The 27,178-nt window shown below is 42.6% G+C and overlaps 1 pseudogene; it reads left to right on the forward strand.

Annotated features, from left to right (window-relative positions):
- Nucleotides 1-26,779, forward strand: part of LOC105542893 — a 35,756-nt pseudogene extending 8,977 nt beyond the window's left edge.
- Nucleotides 26,780-27,178: the final 399 nt, after the last annotated feature.

The raw sequence follows: 27,178 nt of genomic DNA on the forward strand, positions 1-27,178 counted from the left end.
CTTAGGATAATGGCCTCCAGCTGCATCCATGTTGCTTCAGAGGACATGAGTTCATTCTTTTTTGTGACTTTGTAGTACTCCGTGGTGTATACGTTTGACATCTTCTTTCTTCTCTTTTTTTTGAGATGCAGTCTCACTCTGTCGCCCAGGCTGGAGTGCAGTGGTGCGATCTTGGCTCACTGCAAGCCCTGCCCCCAGGTTCACCCATTCTCCCGCCTCAGCCTCCCCAGTAGCTGGGACTACAGGCACCCGCCACCACGTCTGGCTAATGTTTTTTTTTTTTTCTTTTTCTTTTTTTTGTATTTTTAGTAGAGATGGGGTTTCCCCATGTTAGCCAGGCTGGTCTCGATCTCCTGACCTTGTGATCCACCCGTCTCGGCCTCCCGAAGTGCTGGGATTACAGGTGTGAGCCACTGCCCCCGGCCGACATTTTCTTTATCCAGTCTGCTGTTGATAGGCACCTGGGTTGTTTCTATGTCTTTGCTGTTGAGGACAGTGCTGTGATAAACATACAAGGGCAGGTGTCTTTTGTGATTTATTTTCCTTCGGTTGTATACCCAGTCATGGGGTTGCTGAGTTGAATGGTAGTTCTATTTTTGCTTCTTTGAGAAATTTCCAAACTGCTTTCCACAAGGGCTGAACTAATTTGCATTCCCACCAAGTGTATAAGTGTGCCCTTTTCTCTGCAGCCTCACCAGCATCTGTTATTTTTTTTTTGACATTTTAACCATAGCCATTCTGACCGGTGTGAGATGGTGTCTCATTGTGGTTTTGATCTGCATTTCTCTGATGATCAGTGATGCTGAGCATTGCTTCATATGCTTGTTGGCCGTATGTATGGAGATTGACGTTTCTGTTGGATGACAATGATGGGAAAAAAACTCACCAGGACTAGGTAATATAATCTTCCTTCTGTGTAGAAAGGGGCATTTCCTATGTCCCCAGACCATGGCACTGACTCTACAAGGTTGGGTTCTCTTGTTGTTATGGTGCTGCAGGGCAGGGTGTCCAACTCTGACACTCACGGGAGATCGGGTGGGTTGTAGGGGTTGCGGTTGAGTAGAGTGAAAACTATCCTAGTCACCTGGAATCCAGACATGAAGCCGTCTTGATAGAGGGCCCAAGGGTAATCCACTTCAGTAGCCAGGAACCTCTTCAGCAAATGCCACTTTGTGATAAAAATTTATTTTATGGATCACAGTGTCCCGTAAAGTAGAGACTCTAAGTCTTAAAAACAACACTGGCTGCTTGACTTGATTAGAACGCAGCAGTTTGATATGTTTAAATGTGAAGGGCAAGAGGCTTTGGCTTCCTGTTTAAGGAGTTGATCTCGTGATGTTCAGAGAGCCCAGCCTTGAGATGCCTGGTCTCTCCTGATGCTTCCCTTTGATTCCCCAAAAGGGAGGGCCCGGTGGCTGCTGAATGGAACAACTGAGGCAATGACACATGCTGCAGGTCTGTGCCGGCACTGGAGACCCTCAGACACAGTGAGGCTGGTGACCCCTGGAGGAGGCCAGCTCCCAAACCCCCACCCACCACTTACTTCCCCCCGAGCCCCCGGCTCTCCACAGCTTGCACCTGTCCTGTCTGGAGTAGTAGTGAGAGTTGTATCCCTTAATTCCCATTTTTATTGGGTTTCTGGATAATGCTAGAAGGCATTCAAAATAGCTCATATTTTACCCTTATCTTGTGAGTCTCTAAGACCCATTCATTTCAAGAAAAATAACTTGCTTTTATTTAGCTCCATCCCTGGAGGTAGAAAGTTTGCTGTTAAGTAGATTGATTGTGCATCGGCCTGGAATAGCTAGTTTCTTGTTGTGTGACCTTGGGCAAGCCACTCAAGTGCACTGGGCTGTCATTTACTCACCTGTGAAATAAGAGGGTTAAGCTGGATGATACTGAAGTTCCCTATTAGCTCTAAGTCGGGGCCCAGCATGCAAGCATATGCGCTCAAGTTTCTTTTTTTCATTTTCAAAAAGTAAGCTTCTGAGAATATTTTTGACCATATTGCAAAGTCAAAGATAAATAATTATTGAGTGATTCTGTTATTTCATTCCATTCCTTTTCTACTAGCTAATCTACTTTGCAAAATACCCTATGCTGCTGGTGAAAGGAAAAAAAAATAAAACAAAAACAAAGTGTGAACCCAAAACTCATGATTCATTCTAAGTTAGTTCAACAGATTAGTTCCTCATTCCCTCAGATCTCCGTGGAGGAGACATCAACACCAGCCTATCCCCGATACCCTTTGTCCTGGCCTCCAAGCGCTCCCTGCACAGTCCCAGGTCTGCAACAAGGGGGATCTTTTCTTGAAAACCTACAGTGCTAATAATTGTCAAAAATAAATAAATTCTCAATTTAAAATTTAAAGTATTGGTGCCTATGGAATGTCCCCAACACAAAGAAATGATAAATGTTTGAGGTGATGGAAATGCTGATTACCCTGATCTGATCACTCACTTTATATGTACTGAAACATCATTATGAACTCCATGAATATGTATAATTGTTATTAGTCAATTAAAACAAATACAATTTAAAATGTTTACCGATAACAAGAAAAAAGTGTTGTGTTGTCAACACTAAGTTTTAAAACACACTGTCAGGTAGTTGCTGAAAATCGCCTACTGGGGTTGGTATGTTGTGCACAGCATTATGGTTATTTATTTGGGGGTGTTTCTGGTTGTTTTCTCTTGCCCTGTCACCACACACAGCCCACTGTGCAGCATTATGAGTGTCTCTTGGTCCAAATTTTCTGATCTCAGGTCCAGGATTCTTATTTCTTGGTGATAATAATATGCATTTTAAAACATATAAATGATTAGTATCAAATTCTAATATGTAGCTTTAAATTGGAAAACTTTTTAACTAGAAATATTTTAACATAATATATAGGCTAGAGTCTATTTTTCTGCCAGTCTTTGTGGATTTTACTGGAAAAATATACATACATCCCATGATATAATTTATTCTCTGGAAGCTGATTGGCAAACTTTGGCCTGCAAAGCCAAATCTGTCCTGACTCTGCACCTGGTACTGCTCTTGAGTTAAGAATGGCTTTTACGTTTTTAAGTGATTATGTAGGTGCCCACATAATAGCCTCGACTTTACCTCTTGGTCCCCAAAGCCTGAAATATTTACTATCTGGCCTTTTAAGAAAAATTTGCCAACTCTATTCTACAGAAAGGGAATGAACAACTAACTCAGCCATGCACATGGAGAGAAGAGGAGTATGTAAGTAAACCTGAGAACTTTGGCAATAAAAAGAAAATTTTATTCAGATTATACAGAAGCATTTATGTTTATAAATGCATTTTGACAATATGATCGATTTCAGTTTATCTTGTTGGTATGATTCAAAGCCCTGATGTCAGAGATTGTTCCATTAAGTAGCAGGTTAAACACACACACACACACGCACGCACACACACACACACACAGAGATAAGGACATATCAAGTAAAAGTACAATTAAAGAGAAGTTCATGGGAAGATACTGATTTGCGTACCCATAGTGGGTCTGTATACACATTAATCTGACAGCAGCCTGGACGATTTTGATGTTTTAACTCCAAATATAAACTCGTGTTTCTCTCATGCAGATGTTGTCCTTTCTTCTGCTTATAGGAAAAGTTCCATGCAGTTTCAAAGCCCTGTCACGGGCAAGGTAAACAGTGGTGCTTTTCTAGCTGTGAACAGATAACGTATATCCATCGATTAACTAAGCCTTGGAAATGAAACGCGTCCTGTCTCTTGAATGCTGTACACAGGGCCAAGAGAAATAGATGGATCATCAGGCTTTACAAAGGGAGTTCACAGTAGTGCTGATATGAGGGAATAATGTCTTTGAAAGTTTCAAAACACAGATAAGATGAACTCATTTGTATTTCTTGGGAAATACTCTTTTGAAACAATGAGAGCTCCTGCCAGCTGTAGGCTATTCTGGTATGCAGTCAACACCGCCACCAGCTGGCCTAATTGAGAAAGACTATTTGTGTCTAAATTTCTCTTAACAGAAACTATGCGATAAAAATAAAACACCTAGCAGAAGGACGCAAAGCTCTATCATTTCAAAATTCAGGGTTTTTTCCTGATTTGTGAAATGGCTTTCACAGAAATATGCCTTTAGGTGTGACTGTTATCTTTTGATAGGAGTGAATACATATTGGTATCATATGCAATAACAAACCATTTCCAATATACGTATAAAGTAATGGGAATTATGGATCTTTGTGGTGCTAATAATTACTTTTGTAAATACCCTGGTTTCCACGTTTTTGTCTTTTCATTTTCAAAATATGCGTATAGTGGAGACAAAGGAGAAGAAGGTGAACCTTACGTTAACCGATTGTATCTCATGCTGGCAGGCATTCATGAGATGTTTGGTGAAAGGGAAGTTTAACATTACTGATTAAAGTGAGGGTCTGTGTTTACTAAAGCATTGTACTTTAAAGCCATTCTTCACTGATATAGAACATTGCAATGGCGTTCTGTTGATTTAATCGTAAAGGTTCTGATGTTTATATCTGCGTATACTCTTCTACTGCAAACATTCACTTCCCAACAAATTTATTTGAACCACACATTACATTTGGGAAGTTATGTTAACCAAATATTGTTGCTACTATCTCTGTAATGTGACTGCATTTAACTTTACTTTTGAATTTGTTTTTGAAAAGAGTACTTGCAGACAATGGGAGCTGCCAGGAAGAAACACATATAAGCAACATTTGTGTAATGGACTAAATCCTTTAAAAAGCAGTGGTGGAGGTGGTAGTGGAGGGGTAGGATTGATTTAGGGAAATCTATGCGTGTGTTAGCTGAAATATCTAAATCTGAACGCAATGATAATACCATATGTAAAATTTCCAATGCATATAACTTGAAGTATAGTATATATGCCCAAAGACATATATACTTTATTCTTTGACAAATTTCTAAAATTTCTACTGAAAAATGAAATTAAAAACCCCAAGCAGCAACAACAACAATCTAAGATAAATATGACATTAAAAGCCCATTGATCATAGTTTTAGACTTTAAAATAACTGCTGTAATATTAAAAGTTGGGGCATAGAACTAAAAGTGTGTATTAACACACAAATCAAATATTTTGGTTAAAACCATATTTCGGTTCCTATTCTTAAGGCAACACAACTTATTTTCAGCAATTCTGTCTTCTTGGACTCTAAGCAAGTTTTAAGACTCTTGGAGAATAGCCCAGGGTTTCTTACTTAGTGGTTAAAGTCTATTTGGAGTGCTTGGCATTTGTAATACTTTAAACATTAGTTTAAACTACTCCTCGCTAAAATGATGCTGTCGTTTTTGTGAACTGGGAGACGCCATAACCACCACCTGATCCAACCCTCTTTTTTGGGGGAAATGGAGGCCCTCTATGGCCAAGGAAGTCATCTCCGTATCCAAATGTGTTTCTGAGTCAGGACGAGGATGTATGTTTGACTAACAGTGGGTGCTGGGGTTGTACTTCCTAATTGAATGAGTATTCTCACGGAGCACTAACTAAACTTTTTTCTTGACTGCTGTTCACACATTCATTGTTCCACTCTGGGTCTACTATGTCTTAACACAGTCTTTTGGATCTATATATTAAAAAAATTTATACTATGTGTTGGATGCATGCTATATGTATTGATGTATGAAATATGCAAAACAAATCAAGAGTCCATGTGATTTAAAAATTAGGGTCTTCATTAAAAGATGAGTTCACAGTTAGACTTTAGCACTCCACACAACTACTAGATCTGCTTAAGGACAGTGAGAACATGTGACTGCTGCTGAGTGAGGAAGAAGAGGGAAACTGTTGACAATTATTATGCTCCTGAATAATACCTTGTACTTTCATTGCTATCCTTCATAGCAATGAAAGGATTGCTATGACGTATTGATCCCAAATGATGAGCCATTCTATGCAATCGTTTGTTTTTGTATTCGTTCATTCACTTATTAATTCATTCTGTGTTGTCTTTATTAAGGATAGCCTATTATGGCAAACTTGTGTTAAATCATATGTGGAAAGAGAAAAGTGGAGAAATTCAAGAGAAAGGTGGTCTTGTATTTGTTTTCTAATTCTTATTTTGCTTCTAGTGGGTATTTTTAATCTTCCTTTTGAGCAGAGCAGCCTGTGGAGTTTCTGGTCTTTTTCTTCTTTTCAGGGCTGTTCCACAGGGCTCCTTTCTGCTTAGAGCAACATGATGTTTTATTAATACGGACTCCCAAGACATCTATTGCTCTGGAGCAAATTTAGAAAGAGCTGGCATACTGTATTTTAATATTAAATTAATGTGGATTAGCCTGTGTATGGCCAGCTGCACTTTTACATCAACCTTTTAGACATATACAGGAAGTCTTTCTTCCTGTGAAAAAAATGTACTTTAATAATAAAGACTAATTTTGAATGCTTCCAAGTAGCGATCCTAATTTGGTAGATTGCCCACAGACAAGCATTTTTTCCCTTGTTTATCTGAGTTCTTTGCTGTAACTTGCCTGAATTTTTCATTTGGTACTTTGGTGTTCATGAGTGTAAATTTAGTATGAAAAGTTATCAAGGGGATACAGTTATACAGCATGAATTTGTTCATAATATCAGCCAGAAAGCCACAACGCAAACTAAGATATATGCATGTTTTTTTTAGCTTAAACAGTTTGGAAATTCATTTCATGTAGTAAAAAAGCCAGAGGTAGGAGATCCCAGGTTCTTCAGCTTAGCACCGTCATGACAGCTTGTACTTCCTCCACCCTTCATGCATTGTAGAATAGCAGCCTCCAAAGATATCCATGCCCGCATCCCTGGAACCTGTGAAGGTGGAGAATCACAGTTAATTAAGAAAAGATCCTCAGTTGTTTTTTTTTAATTTTAGTTGGGGGTCTCCCTATATTGACTAGGCTGGTCTTGAACTCCTGGCCTCAACCGATCCTCCCACCTCAGCCTTCCAAAGTGCTAGGATCGCAGGCATGAGTAATGGGGCCCGGCTGAGCCTCACTCTTTTATTGTAAACTTTTGTCTGCACTTTTTCCAACAAATGGATTCATTGCTGTGTGTTATTTGTCATGGCCCATTGTAAACAAAATATTATGGCATATAAACTGTTACTTGCTACTGCCTGCAAATCAGATGAACAAGTAACAGCACATTCACTATTTGGAGGTCAGGAAATGATGGTTTAAGCATTTCACATCCTGACATAATAGTTTATTATATGTAGACATTTCACTGTGTTATAGTTATATATTAGGAAATTGGTTGGGGTTATGGTTGCCATGCACTGTAGTATGACTTTTTTTTTTTTTTCCATTTACAAACAATGGTAAGAAAGTTTTTAATGGTTTTTCACAGAATATCTGATTTTCAGGAACAAATTAATGACGTTAAGTGGGAAATGTTGGGATCATCCAAATTCACCCCGAATCCCCACCGGTGTCACTGCCATTCTAGTCTAAGCCTTGATTGTCACAGTTGCCTCCTAAAAGGGTCTTTCTGCTTCCATTCCTGCCATCCTTCCTCTGGTCTCCCCTCCACAAAGCAATCAGAGAGACTTTAAAAAAAAATCGTGGTAAAATTTATATAATATAGACTTTACCATCTTCACCTTTTTTTTTTTTTTTTGAGATGGAGTCTCACTCTGCTGCCCAGGCTGGAGTGCAGTGGTGCGATCTCGGCTCACTGCAGCCTCCGCCTCCCAGGTTCAAGCGATTCTCCTGCCTCAGCCTCCTGAGTCGCTGGAATTACAGGTGTGCACCACCATGCTCAGCTAATTTTTTGTGTTTTTAGTAGAGATGGCGTTTCACCATGTTGGCCAGGCTGGTCTCAAACTCCTGACCTCAGGTGCTCTGTCCACCTTGGCCTCCCAAAGTACTGGAATTACAGGCATGAGCCACTGCGCCCGGCTCATCTTCATCATTTTTAAGTGCACAGTTCAGTGGCATTTCTGCATTTACAATGTTGTGTGTCTGTCGCCACCATCCATCTCCAGAACTTCTCATCTTCCCAAACCGAAACTCTGTACCCATTAAACACCAACTCCCCATTCTCCCTGCCCCCGGGCCCCGGACACCCCTTTTCTGCTTTCTGTCTCTATGATTTTGACCATTTTAGGCAGCTCACAAAGTGGGATCATACAATATTTGCCCTTTGTGTGTGGCTATTCTCTTAGTATAATGTTTTTGCAGTTCATCCTTGTTGTGGCATGTGTGAGAATATCCTTTCTATTTATGGCTGAGTGGGTGTTCCAGTGTATGCACCATATTCTGTTTGTCCAGTCCCCTGTTGATGAACATTGTGCTGCTTCTGCCGTTTTTCTGTTTTGACGAATGCTGCTCTGAGCATGGATGTACAAATATGTGTTTGAGTCCCTACTTTTAATTATTTTGGACTTATACACAGAAGTGGCATGCTGGATCGTATTGTAGTGCTATGTTTAACCTTTTGAGGAACTACCAAACTGTCTTCCACAACAACTGCAACATTTTATGTTCCTACCAGCAATGCATAAAGGTTCCAGTTTCTCCACATCCTTGCCCACACTTGTTATTCACCCTCATTCCCACCTATTTTACTAAGAGCTATCCTAGCGGCTGTGAGGTGATACTTCACTGATACGCACTTCCCTAATGACTAATGTTGTTGAACGTCTTTTCATGTGCTTGTTGGCCCTGTGTATATTTTCAGAGAAATGTCTATTCCAGTCTATGCCATTTTTAATTAGATTTTGTTTTTATTGTTGAGTTGTAGGAGTTAAATGCATGCGTTTTTATTGTTTTCTTTTTGGTTTCCGAGTCATACTACCAAACTGTACTGTTAAGTTGAAAATAAAATGTGACGATTTAGCTCACATACTCTTGACATTTCTTGATAGTGTTGAATAAAGTGTTTATATAGTTAGTAGTTGCTTTAAAAATGCCATATAAGTCTCAGCCTTTGTATTTCTGGGATTGAGAAGACAAACAGTCATGTCACTGAGACTCACACTTGGCATTTTAAAAAATGCCACTCCCAAAGTGTTGGGATTACCAGCATGAGCCACTGAACGTGGCAGAAGTTTTCAATAGAAGTTGTGCTTTTCAGTAGAAGTTGCTTTGCTGGAGAATGGCACAGTGGTTTGGGCTGTCCTGCTTCATGCCTGCAGCTGCTGCTCAGCTACCACTGAGCTCCCACCTCCCTGCTCTTGACAGAGGAAGGCATAGGGAAAAAAATAGATAAAACCTGAATAAGCTGCTTTCCCAATTTGCTGTTGGCTGGGATGATATCTCATTACCTGCTGCACACCTTCATCTGCCAGTCTTCTTTGATTTGAGGAGGACATTTTAGTGGGCATGTGGTGTCTCCCTGTTATGGGCTAAATTGTGTTCTCCCTAAACTCATACGTGATCATATTTGGAGATAGGGTCTTTACAGAGGTAACCAAATTAAAATGAGGTCATTAAGGTGTTCCCTGATCGAATATGACTGGTGTCCATATCAGAAGAGGAGATGAGGACACAGACACACATAGAGGGAAGACCACGTGAAGACAGAGGGAGAAGATGGCCTCTACAAGCCAAGGAGAGGGGCCTCAGGCCAGCACAAGAGCACAGGGCAGGCACCTCTTCCTGCTCACCGGGGAGAGCCTGAAGTTTCCACTGTGGTCACCGCTGATGAGCTGTGTGGTTGGAATGAGGGCAGGGGCAAGAAGGCCCAGAACAAGGAGCAAGTGCCACTGTGTCCTCAGGGACCTGGCTTCTGCTGGGCCCAGCTGGCTGACTCTACTCTGTCACCATCTCAGCTTCTCGTGGCTTGGCTGCTTCCTGTGCATGAAGGCACCATCCCCACTAACCTGCCACATGGCAGGGCCTGTGTGTGGGTCGGAGTAGCTCTGCCTGTGGATGCCAGGGATATGAGTGAAGGTGCCAAGACTCTGCACTCAGGCACTTCCAGTAGCATTATTGCATCTAAAGCTGTTTGTTTCTCTTTCAGAAGGTGAATTCCATGAGGGCCCTCTGTCATCTGCCCTATCCCCTGCACATAGTACCATGCCTGGCATTTCACAAGTGTTTGTTATAGTGAGTGTAGGACAGGAAAAGGTTTGTAGTTTGGATAATATAAATAATTGGTCTGATGAGATTGATGCTGAATTCTGCTATGCCACCTACTGTCCCATCCCTCCACAGGGCCAGATGCACCTTGTCTGCCCACAGGGGGAAATGTGCTTTGGAAAGTGCTGGACATCATGGCTGTGCGGGCCCAAGAAGGTGATGTATTTAGCGTGCTTCAAGAAAACTAACATTTTCACAGGGAACAGATTACCTGTTATTGGTTACCCTTAACTTATACCATCTAGATTAAGCATATTGTTCACTAAGGTACAGGTCCTTGTCTTAGTCAGTCTGGGCTGTTAAAACAAATTACCATAGACTGAGTTGCTTATTAACAACAAATATGTATTTCTCATGGTTCTGGAGGCTGGAAATCTGAGATCAGGGCGCCAGCATGGTTGGGCTTTGGCGAGGGCTCTCGTCTTGGTTTACAAATAGCTGGACAGCTGTTGGTGTCCTCACACGGCAGAGAGAGACAAAGGTTGCAAGCACTCTGCTGTCTCTTCTTATAAGGGCACTAATTCCATCACGAGGGCTCCACCCTCATGACTAATCATTTCCAAAGGCCCTGCCTCCTAAAATCGCATTGGGTATTAGGATTTCAACATATGAATTTGGGGGGGACTCAAACCTTCAGACTGTAACAGTTCATGACTAAGATTATAAATGACCAAAGCTCAGTGTCACCAATAATCCAGCTCTAGAAAGTATAGTAATGGAAATGACTTCATCCCCATAGAATGGAAACAATTAGAAGGGTAAATGACTCAAGCCTTGACAAGGATATGGAGAGACAGAGTGTTGCTAATGGGGGTGCAAACTGGTAGTCATTCTGGAAAACCATCCATTTCCTTGTGAACTTAAGTGTGCATCTGTCTTGTAACCCAACAGTCCCACTCTTGAAGTTGTGCAATGTGTAACTTTCACAACTATAAGCAGTGGCCCTGATTCAAGACCACAGAATGAGCCACTGGAACATCGGGAGGAGGACCTCCTGCTAGCCAGGTAGTTGAAAGACCTAGATTCGTCATGGCAACAGGGCCTGGAAGAGAGAAGAAATACAGCCTTTGTATTTCTGGGATTGAGAAGGAAAGCAGTCATGCTACTGGGAATCTCTGGGTCTGGAAAGGGGGTTGGTTATTGTGGATTCCATGAAGGCTCTGCTGGAAGTGTTGGAAGGACTGAGTCTTCAGAGCCACAGCCCTGGGAGGCGTAGTGACAGGGACCTATACTGATTGAGGACAGAGAGGAATAGATCCCTGCTCAGCACCTCTCTTTTGAAAGACCCTCTGGCTGCAGCCTGGATGAGCAATGCTGACAGGTGATTTGCAGTAATGGCTGGCAGTGCGAACCAGGTTAGCAAAATAGAAGCAGCAGTCTGGGAGAAAACAGGACTTGGAAGAAGACTGTGGTGGAGCCTTCCGGGACTCCTAGATGATCCAGGAGGACAAGAAAGTGCAAGTTTGGGATCCTGGAATTCCTGCCAATCTGCAGGTGGAGGCTTAAGCCAGTACTGATTTAATCTGAAACCTTAACGTGAATGAAGCAGCTTGCACAGTGCAGCAAGCGGCGGGAGCAGTGTCTGCGTGCCAAGCTCACCAACATGTCCATTTCCTTACTGGGTGGTGACGGTCTCCAAAGGAGGGTCCATGTTTGGTTTTACTTTGTGTCACCATGACTTGGCACAGGATCTGGTACATAGTAGTTCTCAGTAAACGCCAGCTGTGGGGTAAATAAGGAATGCTACAAAGCGTATGGACACAGATGAACCTTGTAGAGGTCAGAAGAAGGCAGAGGGGAGCAAATGGAGTCCCAGACATCAAGGGTACTTCCCTAAAGCCCTCCCCACCCACCTCTCTCTCTCTAACAGTAGGGTTTACAAAGAGCAGCTTACTCTGGGTAATTTGCTCAAGAATCTGGCAAGGGTAGAGTCTCTGTTTCCAATACTTCTCCTGAAGGAACAAAACTCAGGGGAGGGATATTGATTGACAGGTGATAATTATTCTATGATATACCCACCATGCTTACTTTGTGACACACCTTGGAAGAGAATCCATCCCAAATTGCACTCTTAGCTCAGATTTCATCCTGACCTTTTCTCATCCATCCAACAACCAGTAAAGTTCTGGTTAGAAACCCAAATAATGACTGGAACAGAAAAACAAATTACCCACATTCCAAGAGCTGGCGTGCATAGTAGGAACTTAATTCATTTCTTGACTGATTGATTTCTCTAGAATATGTATATTTTCTTGTACTACTTTGTACCTAGTAGCCCATAAAGAAAAAAGGGGCACTTTGTTTCTAAAATTTGAGGGAGAAGGCTATTGAAACTGTAACCGCTGATAAGATTTTTTTTTTGTATTTAATTTTCACAAATCTTGACCTTTGCTAACAGAATTTAGTTTTGGCCTCTTTATGGTATTTGACAGATTCCAACTGAAATAAAAACTTTAGTTGCAGTAAGTTTTAGTCCTTGGAATGGAGACTTGTGAAATGCTTTAGTGGGATTTAAGGATTGATTTATCAGTTTTATAACAAACGAATGCAGATCTGGTCTTTCTAGACAGGCTCCGTTGAGTTTAATGGCTGGGGGTATTGATATAAAACCCTGAGTAGACCAAGGTGTAAAAGGTTATAAACAATCTCTTCAACTCCTTATCCTATTCTTGGGGTGAGGTGCATTTCAGTGTTTTCCTACTATATTAACATATGTCTATGGATATAAAAACAATCATAGATTAGATGTGAGATAGGCTTTAGAACACAGATTTATAGTTTTATACATACTACGTAGGTAATTAGGTATTTCCACAGCTAAGTTATATCTGGTTTACTTCTGTGTCCGAGCACATGGGAGAATTGGACATGCTCCTCCTCCCCTGCCTGGTAGTTAGTCATGGCAGTGTGACTTGCTTCAGTCAATGAAACGTGGTTTCTGCCTTTCTAGGCATTTCCTTATCTGTCATGGCTATCGTGGAAGCAGGTATCGGATGGTCTGTCTGGGTTCCTGAGTGACTAGGATGGGCAGAGCTGATCCTCTACATTGGGCCTATGGATCATTAGTAAGGCATAAGCTGAGCCATTCAGGTTGTCTATCATTGTAGCATAACCTAGCTAGTCCTGACTAATAGAGTAAACTCCGTATTCGTGCACATAAAATGAACATGCAAATAGGCGGGAAATAAATAATAGGAATAATGGACACAGTAATGCATTCATCAAACTGTATCTTTTCCTTCCTGGACACCAAGATAGGCAACATTGTTCAGCTTCTCTTGCAGGTAGGAAAAATGTGAGAAGAAGTGAGTGGCCATTTCTAGGCCTGGCCCGTAGAACGTCTCCCATACAATTCCCTGCATATTCTCTAAGCTTTTCTGCCATTCAGATGCAGAGAATCCAGGAAGGCCTCTGATGCTCTGGGAATAGTAGCATCAGGAAATGGGAGGAGCATGGGTCCCTGAAGGATCACGTGGAAGAAAGTCCTCACATTCCCTTGTGACCCGTGTTGGGCTGTGATTAAGTGGTTAAAACAACAACAACTTTTAAGTCACTGAGATTTGGGGATTGTTTCAGAAATTAGCAATAGTTGGATACTTCCTTAAAATAAAAGATACCTATTTTAGTCTCAAACCAGCATCATGCATAATGGGGGAATACAAAGTATTCCCATCAAAGTTAGAAGCAGGGGCCAGGCGTGGTGGTTCATGCCTGTAATCCCAGCACTTTGGGAGGCCACAGCAAGTGGATCACCTAAAGTTAGGACTTCGAAACCAGCCTGGCCAACATGGTAAAACCCCGTTTCTACTAAAAATTCAAAAATTAGCCGGGCATGGTGGCAGGCGCCTGTAATCTCAGCTACTTGGGAGGCTGAGGCAGGAGAATTGCTTGAACCCAGGAGGCGGAGGTTGCAGTGAGCTGAAATCATGCCACTGCACTCCAGCCTGGGAGACAGAGTGAGACACCATCTCAAACAAACAAACAAACACAAAAACAAACAAGCAAAAAACAAAACCCAAAATATTACAATAATATTTAGCATTGTTTTGGTGGTACTAGCCACTGCAATTCGATGAGAGAGAGGTCATGGATTTTAGCTATCTCAGACAGACTGTGGGATACACTGGCTCTAACACCTCTGAAGATTCATTGTATCATAAAAGGGAAATGAAATCAAGGAAGAATAGATGGATCATATAATAAATAATGCTGGGACAACAGGACAAACATCTGAATAAAACTGGATTCTGTCTTAAATATTAGCACTATCTAAACTGTAGGTATACCAAAGCTTTGCGTGTAAACAAACAAAAAACCTAGAAAGAAACCATGAAAATACTTTAAGAGAGCATAGAAGAACTTTAAAAAAATTAGACTAGGAAGCATCTTTCTAATTATGTTACAAAACTCAGAAGTCATAAAATAAAGATTGTTAAATTCAAATATATAAAAAACCATTCTGAGAGTTCAAAAGTTAAAGGACAAAGTATGAAAAATGTTTAGAAATTGTTTCACAAAGGGCTAATTTCCCTAATATTTAAATTATTCCTTGAAAACCAGTACAAAAGCTTTAACAACATAACAGAAAAATGGGAAAAGACTATGAATAGACAGGACCCAGAAAAGCACATACAAATAAGTGGCTATTTTACTAAGCCTTTACTTTGGCAAACTTCAAACCTGCACTAAAATAGAATAGGGCAGTGAACCTCCCTGCCTCCACCCATCACTCTGCGTCAACGTTGATCAACTCATGGGCAATCTTGTTTTATCTATTACCACCCCCCGCCAACAGCTCCCTCAGAAATACCATTTCCACCTACCGGATTGACAAAGATTTTAAAAATTGGCATACTTTGTTAAAGAAAAAGTTAAAAAAAACATGAAGTCTCATACATTGCTAGAAGGCATGTAAATTAATTACAATCTCTATAGATTTGTAATTTGTTCTTACCCATCAAAACTCTAAGCACTTCTACCCGGAAATTCTGCCTCAGGGGTTTTGCTATGCAGCTGTACTTGCACATGTGCAAACAGCACATCCACAGTTATTAATTATAATAGCCAATTATTAGAAATATCTAAAATGTGAAAACTTTGTAGCTCTGAACAAAAATAAGGAAACTATTTTGATATGGAGTGTTCTCCAAGGTGTACTGGGGTGAAAATGCAAGGTGCAGAACAGTGCAGCCATGGTAGTTCCCATTTGTATAAAAAAACAAAGAAAAGGCCAGTAGCCACAAGTGCTGGAGGGCCTCTCTAGAAGAAACTAGGTAGCTAGGGGTAAGGAGAGAAGGAGAGAAATGCAATTTTTTTTTTTTACATACACTTTTAAATTGTGTATCATCTCCAATTACTGACTATTCAAACATAAAATTAAGTTAAAAATTATAAAACAAAGTCTGATAACCACCACACTGTATTGGCAAAGCCCAATACCTGTGTCCTGCTAGCTGATGAATATAACATACTGATGACGACTTCTCCTCTTTGGAAATTTTTTTTAAAAAAGAAACTCATTCGAAAAATAATAATCTGTTGAATTAAAAAGAAATTAGGCTGGGTGCAGTGGTTTGTGCCTGTAATCCCAGCGCTTTTGATGACTGAGGCGGGAGGATCACTTGAGCCCAGGAGTTTGAGACCAGCTTAGCAATATAGTGAGAGCTTGTCTCTATGCAAAAATTTTAAAAATTAGCCAGGCTTGGTGGCATATATGTGTATTCCCAGGTACTCGGGAGGCTAAGGTGAGAGGATTGCTTGAGCCTGGGAGGCAGGAGGCAGAGGTTGCTGTGAGCCAAGGTCGTGCCAGTGCATTCCACCCTGGGTGACAGACCAAGACTCCATCAGGAAAGAAAGAAAGAGAGAGAGAGAGAGGAAGGGAGGAAGGAAAGAAGCAGAAAGCAAGGCAGGAAGGAAAGAGGAAGGAAGGAAGGAAGGAAGGAAGGAAGGAAGGAAGGAAGGAAGGAAGGAAGGGAGGGAGGGAGGGAGAGAGGGAAGGAAGCAGGGACGGAGGGAGGAAGGAAGGAAAAGGAGTGGAATCAGTGGCCCCAATCTTGGTTTGTAATTGTAAAGGACAATTATTCTGTGAAGAAAATGTACTTAAACTAAGAAAAACATGTTTTAGAAAGAGAAAAATATTGGCTCATGTTCTGAGAAATAACTATCCTGTGGAACATGCTGTGTGCCAGCACCCATGCCCACACATACACATGGCACACATGCATGACAAACACACACACACACACACACACGCACACACCCCACACACTCCTGTATTGGTAACTTGGCTCTTTTCCCAAGCAGAATGAGACAGCACACACATTTAGAAATTGTTTCACAAACAAACGACTAAGTTCCCTAATATTTAAATTATTCCTATGAACACACACTCTGGCTTACAATGTGCAGTTCTGAGTGCCTCCGCTGAGTCTTGGCGCTTGAGAGGAGGCTCTGTTTGATCAAACACCATGTGTTCTGAACTGCATTTTATTTTACAGCTTTCCAAAGAGCTGTCCAAAATGCCCCCCACCCAGTGCTTTTCCACAGAGGAACCCAGCCATCTCAGTGTGTGTCTCCCTCACCCAGCTGACCTGACTGAAGGCTGTTTTGGGTGCCAAGAGGACCCTTCTCTCATCGGGGGAAGCACTGGGGGATGATTGCGTTTCCTGCCTCATCCCATTACTGAGGCTTGCTACTCATTTCCCTTTGGGGAACTCTCTTACCCGAGTTGAGATACCTCTGCAATCGAGGGGGTGACTCCATGTCATTTAAAATGGACTTTCCAGCTACATTTGTAAAATTTCATGATGCTCATAATAAATAATAAATCTATGCAATTTAGTAGAGAAAAATTCCAGCTCAACTCAGAGCCCCGAATGGAAGCTGACATTTAAAATAAGTGTAATCAATGCATCAGCACTGCTTATCTTAGTGCTAACTAATCAACAAATTTTATTGACCAATAAATACCTTGAGCCAGGCTTTGTTCCAGGTGCTTAAGGATGCTGGAATAAATAAGAAAGGCAAGGCACATGCCCTCCTGAAGCTGATAATTGAGGGATGCAAACTTTGTATTTAGTGTTCAGCATGTAATCAAGTCTTGCTGTGCTGTGCTGTGCTACTGGGACCCTCTCGGAACCTGGTGCTCATGCCTCCAGCTGCCACAGTGTTGGTAGCTGACAGTCCTCAGCAAAGCCCCTCTTTGGGTACTGCCCTTAGTGGAAGAGAATGGCTTAGGTCCAAGGTCTCACCCTCCTCGAGAGGCACCTGCATCCAATGGCCAGCTGTTCATAATGGTATGATGCAAAGACGCAGTGCCCCACTGGTGGCCGGGACTGATTTTTTTCTTAGCCTTGTTCTACAATTGACCTAATTTCTTTGTTAAGAGAGCAGGAAATAATGATCTTGGTCATTTGTAAGAAAACAGAACACATAGTGACTTTGGTCATTTCTTAATCTTGCTCTTTCCCCTGTAAGGATCTACTATTTCCTTGAAATCTGTGTCCTAATTATAAACATATATTTGTACAATAACCTTTTAAAACTTGGTGTCTCTTTTCCAACCATATTTGATACTTAATCCAAGTCAGTATTTCAAAGGTGGTCTTCCAAACTAGAACATTTTCTTGCTTTTAGAACCATCAGAATAAAAGTAGGCTGGGCATGGTGGCTCACGCCTGTAATCCCAGCACTTTGGGAGGCTGAAGTGGGCAGAACACTGGAGCTCAGGAGTTTGAGAACAGCCTGGCCAACGTAGTGAAACCCCATCTCTACTAAAAACACAAAAAATTACCGGGGCGTTGCGTTGTACACCTGAGAATTGCTTGAACCCAGGAGGGGGAGGTCGCAGTGAGGTGAGAGTGCACCACTGCATGCCAGTCTGGAGTGAGACTCCAGAGTGAGACTCTGTCTCAAAAATAAATAAAATAAAATAAAGCAAATATTTAATTAATTTAAAATAAATGTTTAAAAAACAAGCAGACACGGGGTCCACATGAGACTCACTGATGGAATTGGAGTTTAGCGTATCCCACCTCAAAATATTTCTAGGAGACGATTAAAGAATGTCATTCATCTTTGTCTGCCACAGGTTTCTTTATGCTGCCAGGGATAGAGAAGCGCACTGGAACTGGCTTTAAGGAAGAGCAGTGGTTCTCAACTTGGGCCTATTTAGCATCCTCCCTCCCCCTCCCCAGGGAACATTTGGCAACGTTTGGAGCATTTTTGGTTGTCGCAACTGAGGAGGGGCCGCTACTGGCATCCAGTAGGTAGAGGCAGAGGTGCTGCTCAACATCCTATAATCACAGGACAGTCCCTACGACAAAGAATGACCCAGTCCAAATGGCAGTAGACCTGAGGTTGAGAGGCCCTGATGTGATGACAGTGGCAGCTTCGCATACCTTTCCGAGGAGAAAGGAATTCCCTCCTGGTAGCCTCTCCAAAGGAAGAACATGTTTCGGATTTCCCAGAAGTCCCGGCAAATAGCTGCCCAGCCTCACTGCCTCAGGAGGTTCTAGCTCACTGAAGCCATGCCACAGGGTGACACATGATTTAACTCAGTCGTGGCCTGACGCTAGGAGGAGGGGGCCTCTAGAAAAAACTGAGGTAGGCTGTCACCAAAAGAAAAGTGAATGTATGCGTACTAGCAGGAAGAGAGAGAGAGAGGTTTCCTCTCCTGACTGGAAAACAGGTCTTTCATGGGACTGCGCAACAGAATGTCTTCTGGGTGTTTTCTTTGCACAGTTAAGGAAATACTGCAGAACCAAGTGAAAGCCATGCTGTGCCATTGGGGTCCGATTGCTTCAGTGCCACCAGGCTTTGGGCCCTCTGATGGGCGGCCTGAGCCTTCAAGGGGTATCTGGGGCCCAGAGTAATCCTGAGTATCCAGAGTAATCCATTGGAACTAGGATGGATGCAGGAGTGCCACACCTCCCAAAGAATCCCTCTATAGAATCTCAAGTCCTGCATGTGTGTGAGCCCATGTGTGTGTCTGTGTGTGTTGGGGTGGTGATGGAGGGAAGTGCTTTGGTTTCACCTAAAACCCCCGGACCTTTAGGATAACAATGAGCGATCTGCTCTTTTTTCTTTTCTCCCCAACCCACCCCCATTAGGAATTATTGTACACAATGAGAAATGATAGTAACAACTAATATTGAGTGCTTACTACGTGCCCGGCACCTTAAATGCAAATGGCCACAAGGCTCCTCAAGGCTCCGTGGCAAACATATATTTTTATTCCCTTAGAAGGTGAGACAACTGAGGCCAAGAGTGGTTGTCTGAGACTAGTGCGTGGCTCAAGGGAGTGGCATGGAGGCAAGGAAGACATAGTGAATTGTTACTCTAAATCAGATTAGATCACTGTGCTCACAAACACAGCCCTGCTGTGATGAAGCTCTGTCTAGATTATCTGGCTTCAGTTAAGGGTGTAGAAGGGGACATGTGGCCTGCCACTCTCGGGCTGGGGCTCCAAGAGCCAGCACCAGCATGTGATCTGCATGCTCCCTCTGCCTCCTCCAACACAACCACCAACACAGTGATATTCCAGAGAAACCTGCGCCATCAGTCAACCTGCATCCCAGGGGCCTCAGGGGCAGAGCGAGCAGACCCGAAATGGATAAGAGCTGTGGGCAGGCGAAGAGTCTTTGGTGGAGGAAACTCCTGAGATCTTGCAACTGTTTGCTATCCTAGAAGAGTATAGTTATGTTTATAGATTCAGGGGCCCTTGGGACTTTTGGCCTTAAAGATTTGGATCCCTAGAGTTGGTGGCTGACAGGAGTGCATGGCAGAGTCTCCTCCGGTGAGCTGTTGTACTAACCGTGGGACCCGTGTGCAGAGGATTTACAATAAAGCTGTGGTCGGGTGGGTCCCAGCTTCCCACACCCCCTGGGTTGCTGGGGTTGGAGGAGTGGTGAGTATTGGAAGGAGCCACATGGGAGGTACTCAGAGGGGAGAGGGCTTCAGCCTATAATCTGATATCTATGTAGACATTTGCCCTATTGTGAAATAAATGAAGTAAGGATTTCTAGGATCTTTTATATGAAATAAAATTAGGCCCAGATGGTTTCACTGGTCAATTTTTCTAAATATTTAGAAGAGAAACAATAACAATGCTACACAAAGTTTTCCAGATAATAGAAAAAAGGGAACACTTTCTGTTGTGAGGCATCTACCCTGAATATCAAAATCTGACAAGGAAAAGACAGGAAAATCACAAGATGCTTAATTGCCTAATAAGATATTAGCAAACCAAATCCACTGATGTATAAAAAGGATAGTACATCATGTTCAGATGTGGTTTATTCTAGGGATGCAGAGTGGTTTAACTTTTGAGAATCAATGTAATTCATTAGATTACTAGAACAAAAGGGGGAAATCGTATGCTCGTCTTGACAGATGAAGAAAAAAATTGGACAAAATTCAGCACTCCTTCATGATAAAAACTCCCAGCAAACTAGGAACAGAAAGGAACTTTCGTAATCCAATAAAGAATATTTACAAAAAACCCACAGCAACAAACATCATATTCGATGGTGAAACATTGAAAACTCTTGGGAAAGCTGAGGCTTTAAACAAACAGGTTTAAATGGAGTCCCCAGAAAAGCATGTGTCCTTGTGGCACTTGGGTACATGTGCACACATATGAAGGTTTCGGTTTCATAAATGCAGTAATACTTTTCTTTCCAAAAAGACCCTGAAGACCAAGCCTTTGCTCTCTTCTGTGTTGATTGAAACACTGTTTGAAATGTTGAAATCTAAGAAAACTTTGGCTAAACTCACAAAAACAAAAGCAAACAGGCCAAAAAGAAATCAGATATCTGATCAGGACTCCAATATCATATGTGAAGGTTTTCGTGGTCACACAAACAGTGCATTAGAATGAGTTCTCTCTGTGAAGTCTGATCTTTGAAACGTCAGTGGTGCCTTGGGTTGCTGAGCTCTCTTGAATAATGAGGAGGGTCTATAGAGCGTACATTTCGTATGGGCCAGTGGTTCTCAACCTTGAGAGATGTCTGCACAAATCTCTTTCAAAGAAAAAAAATTCTAACAGAATCCCCCAGTGTTTAAATAATTGTCATTGTTGTAGTACTTCAGTATATACAGTCCATAAAGCTATGCATAAACTCCCTTTACTTTAATTTATACTTTTATAATTTATAGTTTATATAATTATAAAATTTATATATTTAAATTTATAAATTTATAAATTCTGTAAGTACATAGACTTTACCAAAATCACTGCTCTTAATGTGAATATGGAATGGACTATTAAGGTTCAGTTTCTTTTCTATTTTTAATTCAAGATGATCGTTTTTTTTTTGTTTTTTTTTTTTTTTGAGACGAAGTCTCGCTCTGTTACCCAGGCTGGACTGCAGTGGCCAGATCTCAGCTCACTGCAAGCTCCGCCTCCCAGGTTTACGCCATTCTCCTGCCTCAGCCTCCCGAGTAGCTGGGACTGCAGGCGCCCGCCACCTCGCCCGGCTAGTTTTTTGTATTTTTTAGTGGAGACGGGGTTTCACCGTGTTGGCCAGGATGGTCTCGATCTCCTGACCTCGTGATCCGCCCATCTCGGCCTCCCAAAGTGCTGGGATTACAGGCTTGAGCCACCGCGCCCGGCCTCAAGATGATCATTTTAATATCTTCTGCAAAATGATGCTATTATTCTGCCATTTCTCTCTATTCAAGCCACCAGCGAACTTTCCTGTAACACTCTGATATGTCATCTGGCCAGCACTTGGCTCGAGGTGTCATTAGGTCAAGAGTGGGTAAGCTGTAGCTTGTAGGCCATACTCAGCCTACTACCAGTTTTTGTAAATAAAGTTTTATCGGAACGCAGCCATGTCTGCTTATTCATATTTAGTCTGTGGCTGCTTTCACACTACATCAGCCATCGAGTAAATGTGACAAAAGCCAAAGAGCCTGCAAAGTCTAAAGTATTTACTATCTGGCCCTTTACAGAAAAAGTTTATTGACCCCTGATTGATAGGGTAAGGTCTATTCTTTTATTAGCTCGTTGCAATTAAGGTAGTACTTTTTGACACTAATACCCTCAGAAAGCCCAGTGCAGAAGCAAGCATTGATTATATCAAGGGGCCGTACTTGGTAATGGGGCAGTCATTCAGATAACTCAGAACTGGTTTACTGATTATAAATTAGGTTTCTGGAGCAACTTAGACCACTTCATACGACTAGATGCTAAGTATTTAGCACTGACGTAAAGTTGGAGGTGCTATGGTGTGACAATGTCCCCTCCAAAATAAAGGTGTGCCAACGTGATAGTATAAAGAGGTGGGACCTGTCAGAGGTGATCAGGCTGTGAGGCTCCTCTTTCGTGAATGGGATTAGGCACCCTTTCAAAAGGGCTTGATGGAGGGAGTCTGTCTCTTTTTGCTCCTTCTGCCTTCAGCTATGTGAAGATGCAGCAAGCAGGCCCTCACCACATGCTGGCACCTGGATCTTGGACTTCCCAGCCTCTGGAACTGTGAGAAATAAATTTCCGTTCTTCGTAAATGATCTAGTCTCAGGTATTTTGTTGTAGCCGCACAAAACAGACTAAGACAAAAGGGAATAATTGCTGGGGGACAGTTGTGAATGGAAAAACACACCTACTCCCCTCACATAAGCTTAGCAGGATGGATGGCTTTCCATAAGTGAGGTGAGATGCGACAGACATCATGGGATCCCACAGTAGGGGAAGTCAGGAACAGGAGAAGCATCTTGGAAGAAATCATGCTTGAGCTGAAACTTTGCTATGTGTAGGAGTTAGATCAGCCAAGAGGATAGGAGGAAACTTCCAGGCAGGATATGGAGCATGTGCCCCGGTACATTCTTAAAACTTTTGAGGAATGAAAAAAGGAAGGTGTCTGTGGATGCCTTGGGTGCATACACCTGACACTTTGACTTTCAGCTATTTATGTTTTTGGCCTGGGTTCCATGTTAGAATGTCGAGATAGCATCTCTGGGATAGTTCGTTGCTGGACATTTATTGACATTAAATTCCACATTTTCTTAGTGAGCACAGGAAGAAGTTTTGCTTTCATACCGCCTTGTTCCTACACAATCTCAAAAGTAAAAGCAGACAGACCAGTCTGTATTTGCCGAACTCTTTCATGCTCTGAGCTTGTAATATATTGGCCTATTTCTCCTTTTCCCCAAAGAAGGAAACTTTGCTCTCATGTTTCTTTTTATACTGAGACAAATTCATACATACATGTTTCACAGGAGTTTAAAAATGCCTAATTTCAAGTCTCAGAATATTCCTTGACGATACTTTCTCCTCTTTCCTCATCTGGACCAATTAGATACAAATTCCCTCAATGGAGTGTGGAAAGAATATCTTATTCTGCAGAGGGTTGATTTGAAAAGGAATGCATTAAGAGTGAGATCTGTTTGGGCAAACCTGCTTAATGGCTGTGTGCATCTTTGCCCCTGACAGACCAAGCACAGTCTCTTTCCTGGAGCTGGCACAAGAAGGTGCTGGGAGGTGGGTATTTGCAAACCAGTCCACATGAAAGCACCTCATTAAATGAAGTCTGTGTTAATGCGTGGCTCCCTATGTCCCCAGAGTAAGACGGTCCTGAGCCAGCTGGCTCTCTGTCCTGTGTGCGCTGGTGCCCTTGATGGATGCCTGTGGAAACTGGGTGCAGAGAGCATGATTTCAATTCCTGGCCTGGTTCCATGCAACCTGCTAAGGTCCTCTGGACAAGTCATTTTATACATTCGGGCCTGAGGTGTTTGCACCAGATGACCACTAAAGCCCCTTCTAGCTGTAGCATTCTGTGAATGAGTCTATTGAACATGTTGAAAATCCCTAGACAGATGGAAATGGAGGTTGAAAGTTTATTTAGTACAGCATTTTATGGGGAAATCAGCACAACTGCAAGCCCTCCTCGCACTGCTTGCTGCTGCCATTTATGCTAGTCACCTGTTTAGCAATAGTAATAATTTGATTTGGTTCATCTCAAGGACACTTGAGATTGAAGGAAGGCTGTGAATTTGGATGCAATGTCTAAAGGATGACATCTGGGTTTGTGCCTCCTCCCCACTCAAAGCTCTTGTCTGAAAGACCACTGTTCCAAAACACCTGGGGCTTCTTTACCTGAGTATTATGCTATTCTCATTAAGCACAAGAACATGCAACAATTACGTAGATGTGTGCATGTGGGGAAAGTTCAACACATTTCACAAGGGAATGGCGAGGGAGTGGGTATACAAAGCCGGCTTTGAACCTGCAAACCCGGGCCAGCCAACATGTCACAGGTGAGAGCGTGTTAGTGAGAGGGTGATGACAGTTCTGGAACCATTAATTCATGGATCCTCAGACACACTTGGGCAATTGTTCTGGGTTTCCGGGCAGTGCAAGGGCGTTCCTCCTCCAGGGCGCGTGCAGGCCACCCCAAGCAGTCCTGCCGAACCTCTCCCGGTGTGCCTTCTCTCTGTTTCTCTGTTCCCCTTTCCATCTTCTCTCTTATGTTCCTATTTGTCCTTTCTTCTTGACGTCTTCCTTTGTTCCAATGTGATGATTATGGGCGAGTTAGAAAGAGGTAGTAAAAACATGAAGATAGTCTATTTGAATATTTGGCTGCCACCAATATAGCATAATATAAAATGCAGAAAAACCAGCTGGCAACTTCTAGTTGATTTGTAGGCCGTGTGAAGCCCCAGGTGTCATTAGGGCAGGTGGAGAGCGTCTCCTGCATTGTGGAATAAGTATGAAGTTTTGGCTCTGGCGGTGACCACAGGAAGTGGTCTCAAAATGGGTTTTTGTGTGGGGTAGAAATCTTTCCTGTTTGTGCTAGGAGCATTTGTCCCTTGTTATACACATAACACATATACAACCTCCCCCACCTCCAACACACACCCAGCACACCCAAATCCAACACACCACACACACTCAACCCCTCCCCACAAACTCTAAACATATAACACACACACCACACAACACACACAAGCCCAATGCGCCAGATAAACATACACATATGCACACACACCCAATACACACACTACACCCAAACCCAACACACTACACAACATACGCATATGCACACATGTACACACACCCAACACACACAGCCAACACACATAGACACCACACACACTCCACACACCACAAACACACTCAACCCCCTCACAAACTCCCAACATATACCCAACACACACACCACACACATACACATATGCACACACCCAAAACACACTGACACCACACACACTGCACACAGCGCACACACTCAACCTCTCCCCACACAGACTCCTGACATATACCCAACACACACACCACACAACACACACAAACACAATGCACCAAACATACACATATGCACACACACCCAACACACACACCACACCCAAACCCAACATGCCTTACATACACACACACACGCACACGTTAACACACCCAATGCACATACACATGATGTATATATTTTACACACCACACACACTCAACACACCATACACACAAACCCCAAACACATAGCCAACACACACCACACAACACACACAAACCCAATGTACCACACACATACGCATATGCACACACACATGCAATACACATATACACCACACACACTCCACTTACCACACACACAAACCTCCAACATATCGCCAACACACGCACCACACCACACACAAACTCAACACACCAAACACACATACACATATAAATACACATACCCACACCCAACACGCACACACCTAGCACATATACACACCACACACACTCTACACATCACACACAAACCTCAAAATATACCCTATACACACACCAACCCAATGCATTACACACACATACACACATGTACACACACTCAACACACATATCCAACACACACGCACATCCCACACACTCCACAACAGACTGCACACACAACCCCCCCATATACACACCTAACACACACACACCGTACCACATGTATCCACCACACCACATGTATCCACCACACATGTACACATGTGCACACACATGCCACGCGTGTGTGCCCACTCACAGCCGGATAGGGAAAAGCAGGCACAGCTGGCCGGGTTGAACAGCTGAAAGACACTGAGGGGAGCAGGCAGCCTGGAGGGACGTGGGGTTAACTCTTTCCAAATAAGGAGCTTTCCAAATTGCCATTTCCATATCCTAAGGCTTGACAACTTTTACGAGGATGAAAAGAGCACGTATTTCCCAGAAATCTTTCATGTGACTATTTGCTTCATTTCAATACCTCAGAACAAAATAAGAAATAAAAAAGCCCGCTCACGCCCTGGCTGATGGTTGTTACAGTGCAATTGGATGCAGGCTTTTGTTTCGCAGTTCGCAGCAGTGCGGGAAGGAGGTTTGCCTCCCCTCCGAGCTGAGAAGGCCTGTCTTCAGCACCAGCTTGTCTTCTGGTCTTGCCAATAAGGAAGTAAGAAGCCACTGTGAAAAAACCATCATTCTCAGCAATGGGCCAATAAACAGTGGGTGGAAAGGCCATGCGCGGCCCCCCTCTGGACGGGGCAGCATGTTTGAAGAGTCACCATGGTAGTGATATTTTATGAGCATGAGTCACTTTTCTGTTTTTCAGGGAGCGCTTTGCTCGGCCCGTCTCTTTCAGTACATTTCCATTTGGTGTGGTTTGGCTGCTGAGTGCGATGTGGCAGCAAGTTACTTAAAAACATTTCACAAAAAGCCAGATTCCCCAACACTGGCATACCTGCGGACCACATAGACGGCTGTAATTGCAAACAGCTGCCCACCCACCCACGGAACAGTGAGAGGTCATTTTAAAACATGTTAAAAATAGCATGCCACAGGAGCAGCCAGTTCATTTGTTGATTCAAAAATATTTGCCACCAAGAAGCATGTTCTGAACATATACTCCAGTTAATGTTTCAGAGGTTCACTCAGGACTAGCCCAAGGTTAACTTTAGTCCAGTTGCTCTCTGTATCCATGGATTCAACTAACCGTGGATGAAAAATATTCAGGGAAAAAAAATAACACAACAATAAAAGTAACACAAAAGAATGCACTATAAAACTACTTACACAGCATTTACATTATATTGGGTGTTATAAGGACTTGAGATATTTGAAGTATACAGGAGGATGTGTGTAGGCTATAGGCAAG

The sequence above is a fragment of the Mandrillus leucophaeus genome, unplaced genomic scaffold, assembly GCF_000951045.1.
Source record: "Mandrillus leucophaeus isolate KB7577 unplaced genomic scaffold, Mleu.le_1.0 Scaffold27, whole genome shotgun sequence".
Taxonomy (NCBI): Eukaryota; Metazoa; Chordata; class Mammalia; order Primates; family Cercopithecidae; genus Mandrillus; species Mandrillus leucophaeus.